Source organism: Cupressus sempervirens, chromosome 9 (genome assembly GCF_028749045.1).
Source record: "Cupressus sempervirens isolate cs-2001-9-10 chromosome 9, ASM2874904v1, whole genome shotgun sequence".
NCBI lineage: Eukaryota > Viridiplantae > Streptophyta > Pinopsida > Cupressales > Cupressaceae > Cupressus > Cupressus sempervirens.
This window is the reverse complement of record NC_143126.1, coordinates 46,333,859-46,338,642: the sequence shown is the minus strand read 5'-3', so window position 1 is coordinate 46,338,642 and position 4,784 is coordinate 46,333,859. Positions and strand designations below refer to the sequence as shown.

At 33.2% G+C, this 4,784-nt stretch overlaps 1 pseudogene; it reads left to right on the top strand.

The window, feature by feature from the left end:
* Positions 1 to 380: 380 nt before the first annotated feature.
* LOC149537546 (glycolipid transfer protein 1 pseudogene) lies at positions 381 to 1,001 on the top strand (annotated as a pseudogene).
* The last annotated feature ends 3,783 nt before the right edge of the window (positions 1,002 to 4,784 follow it).

The window sequence follows — 4,784 nt, the reverse complement described above, 5'->3', positions numbered from 1 at the left end:
TAAATAACAATTACATGCAAATATAACCAATAAAAGAAAATAATAGATCACATAGAAAAGAACACAAGGCACCAAAATTTAATGTGGTTCACCCAATCCCTGAGCTCCAAACAACAAGTCCACTATTTTTATGATCTAGTGATTACAACCTGCTTACAATCTGTAATCCCTTACAACTCAATACCACTGTAAGAACCAATTTTTTCTCACACCTTATGAAACAATCCCTAGCCCTAAGCACATTTATACAAGTATTTTAACCACTTTAGGGTTATAATTAATAATTACATGTCAGCCCAAAATCTTGATAGAATAGGTCCCAATAGAATTTATGAAGTATGTACAGTCACCACAATCTAACACTGATTGTGTTTACAGGGATGGTAGAGGAATAGGGGACGAATCTTTTTACTCCATCATTTGAGGCAATGGCTAATGTCAAGTCTACTAATGATGATATGCTTACCAAGCCATTTTTGGATGTCTGTTGACTTGTGTTTCTTATAATTGAAAAGTTTGGTACAACCATGACACTTGTAAAATCTAATATTGGTGGGAATATATCATGGTTGGATGTAATGTAAAATTCAAATCCTTTGCCATACCATTTATTGCACAATATTATGCATAAAGAAGTTGAAGAAAAGATGGTGAAGGGTTCTTCTATTTGCACAAATGGTCTTCTTTAGTTGGTAAGGGCTATGGACTTTATGGTAGAATTTTTTTGTGACTTACTTGAGCATCCAAATTGGTCAATGACTAAAGCATGTACAAATTCTTATAACAAAAGATTGAAGAAATGGCATGGATGGATAGCAAGCACTAGTTTCACTGTAGCCATGAAACTTGCTCCAGACAGGTAAAAATTTATGGAAGTAATTGGAGGCAGTGGTGATGTCATATCAGACATGGAAAAGTTGTGTGTATCCTTTCCATTACTAGTTTAAGAAAACCATAAATTCTTGAAAAGTGTTGGCTTGGATGATTTAAAATCTTCTTAAGGAGGCATTCTCTAGGTGATGGTTTTATTCAATGTTATTTAAAACATATCATTGAATATGTTTAACAAATAAAGAAGAAATCCATCAGATAAAAAGTAGGAGCATATGCAAAAAGGATGAATAATCCCACATTAGGTGGGCGGTAGGAGTTTTAAATTTTAAATACTATCCCACACAATATGCATTGTTTCTAAGGACGTTGAGCTTTTTGAAAGCCAAGGGTTGCAAGTGGGGCCCACGTGAGTAAGCACTAGTTGGCAGGTTGCCTAAGGTAATTTTGGATGAGCACACAAAATGAAGAAGTTCACCAAAAAAGTTGCATCGCCAAGAAAGTCACTAGAAAAGTGGAGATTTCTGGTTGTAGCGATGTCACCACTAGAAAATGGTGAGATTTTTTAGCAAGCGACATGGAAACTAGCTAGAAAATCACAAATCGAGCCTAGAAAACCTTGAAAACTAGCAGAGAAGGTGGGTCATGTCTGATGATTTGGTGGTGATGTGGCGACATCAGCATGAACTAGAATCTAACATGTGGAAGTCAAGCAATGTGTGTAGTGACTAGATGATGATGTGGTGATGACTAGACCCAATACCAGGTGCCATATGGCACAAATTTTAAGGAAGGTTGTGATGTGGTAGGTCCAAATCTCATGGTGCACAAGATGGTGACACATGGCACATCTGACACTGGTCACCATGTCACCAAAGTGAAGATGCATGACCGTTAACATAGCGACATGGTGAACCAATGAGATGTCGACATGTGGTAGTGAGCTAGCAACGAGGTAGCACTGATGTGGCATGATGAGGTGGATTGATGATGTGGCACAGTGATGTGGCATGAGGCACAATGAGATGCTAACACATGTCTCCCAGTTGGAGGGTTCTAATGATTGTGCATGAAATGATCCAATTTGGTGTTAAAAAGTAGCGAGAGTGGTCAAACCAAGTTTGACCCAGATGGAATCTATGAGGGGAATTTTCAATTTTTTTAAAAAATTAACTTTTTAATATTTTTCCACAAAATTTTGTGCAAGCCATGTTTTGAATCTCATTGGAGATTATTACATAGTTCAAGCTTTTGAAAAGGTTAAATATTTGAGGTGCGGTCTAGAAACATATAAGTGGGAGTGTAAATTTCAAATGGCCATAAATAGGGTATTTTTTGCTCAAATTATACACTCCAATATACTATTGGAACTAGGAGGAAACAAGCTATCTAAATATGAAGTTATTTTTTGCACAAGTGATCACTAGTACATTCTATAGGAGATTTTGTCTCTCAGAATGATTTGTATTTTTTATTAGGTGTTTTTAGTTTTCAATTACAAAAGTTAGTGGAGAAACATCTGAAACATGTTTAGTGACCCTTCTAGCTAGTTATTTTGGGTTTTTCTTGTGTTTTGGCTTCAAATTGATCAATTGGCACATATCCAAATTCAGTTATTAGATTTTGTCTTTTACTAAGATATTTTGCATTTGCAAAGACAAAATAGAAGGGATATGATTATTAGTTGATGGGAGAAGGTAGAGAAAGGTTGTTCAGCTTCTTGGGAAAGAATTTTGAGGGGACACTTGTCATCTTTGGATCAAATATGAGAATTAACTTCCTCCTTTATCTTTCTTTTTCTTTCTCCATTATAGGGGTTCCAATCTTGAGTTTTCTTAGATTTGTGAAACCATGGTGCTAGTTTTTTGGAGAAAAACTACACACTTCTATGATACCATGTTTGGGTTCCAGTTTTGATGTATTCCCAATACTGTGACACCACTTTTTTGTTAGCAATTTCTCTTTTATGAACATCAGTAGAAAAGATAATACAACAAGTTTAGATTTATTAGGTTTTTCTATGTTTTGATTTCATGCATATGAATGTATTATTTCAAGGAAATCAATACAAAGAACAATAGGTGTTGAGTTTCATTTTAAATCTCATCTCCTTTATCATTAATTTTCAATGTTTTATGATATTTGAACAAAGAGCCTAGGTCATAGTTGCAGTTCTTTAATGCTATATGCTGTTTCATTGTTGCTTATAATTCAAGAAGTTATTTAAATGCTTTAGGGAAATCAATAGGGTTGCAAGTTTATTGAGGAGGATATAATGTAAGAATGAGATTTAGATTGAACATAGATGTCTGTTTACAAGGTGAATGGATACATCAAATATCTAAATATATTAATAGGTATCAAGTATCAAAATGTATGTGTTTGATTCATGGAATTTCCCAATAGATAAGGCAATGATCAGCTACAAGATCATTAGTTCTTACAATGTTTTATGATCTTTGAACAAAGAGTGTAGGTCATAGTTGCAGTCCCTTAAGGTTGTATGTTGTTTCATTATTTCTTATAATTCAAGAAGTTATGTAAACGCTTCAAGGAAATCAATAGGGTTGCAAGTATATTGAGGAGGATATCATGTAAGAATGAGATTTAGATTGAACATAGATGTCTATTTACAAGGTGAATGGATAGATCAGATATCTAAATATATGAATAGCTATGAGGTATCTAGATGTACATGTTTGATTCATGGAATTGCCCAATAGATAAGGCAATGATTAGCTATAAGATCATTAGTTCTTATTGTTGCATATTAGTGTTTTTATTGAATTCAACATTATTAATCAAATACTTTTTTCCCTTTCATGTTGAATAACTAAAAATTCCAACACTCACTTATCTTATGGATTGCATTGTTTTGCATTTAGCTACTACAAATCTATGTTATTGCATTAGTTAATAGGATAAATAATGGTTAAATCTGCTTAATAGATTCAGGAATATGTTTTGGCACCGGTACCATATTAACCGAATCTGAGGTCCATCCACCTAGGTTTTGTAGAGCTTGAAGTAGAAGAAGGGTCTAGCCTTATAGTTGGCCTAGTGTTTGAAAAGATGTGTTAAGGATGGGAGTTAGCTACTCATAGATGTGTCTTGTTCTCATTGGGGTAATTTGAAACCTATAGTATTTTCAAACAGCAATAGGTTTTAAAAGTTAATATTTTATTATTTCTAATTTTTGAACATGTTGTAGAGATTTTAAATAAAATTTTATTTAATTCAATATTTTAGAATATAGAAACTAGTCAAATATATACACAAGTGTAATATCAAAGCATTAAAGGAGCATGATTTTCAAAGCAAAATCCTAGGGGTTTCTCTTAAGTCCATATACCACTATTATATATCATTAGAATAAGGAGAAAATGAATTTTTTATTTCTAAAGTTTTTTTGCGCATAGGAGGTAAGTGGTTCTAGTTATACAAGGATTTTTCTTAGGTACCCACTTTTTAGTTTAATTTGGTTGAGGCAGTTCAGATCTGATTCCTAGTGAAATGGTGAACTAAGTGAATGTAAAAGGAAGGAAAATATAATTATGAGTGATTTTTGTCACCTCCTAGTCAGTTGAATCAAAGCATTATCAATATTTCATGATGCTTTTCTAATATTTTAATAGTAACAAAAGGGTTATTCATTATTGAGGAAAAAATATTTTAATTTTGTTACAAAACAATGATGTAAGCCAAATTAGAACTCATGGGTACAAAGATGAGAGAAGTTTTACAATAGCAAGGAATGGAGATTCAAGTGGACACATGTCACTTCTAGATCATATATGAGATTCCATTATTCTTCTATATCTTTCTCTTTCTAATCTATCATAAGGGTTCTAGTTTTTACTATGAGACTAGTCTGTTGGTGGGTTTTTACTTCTTGTCTATTGAGCAAAACTCTAGCTATGAAGGCCACACATCCATTCTTGTTAAATTTTCTA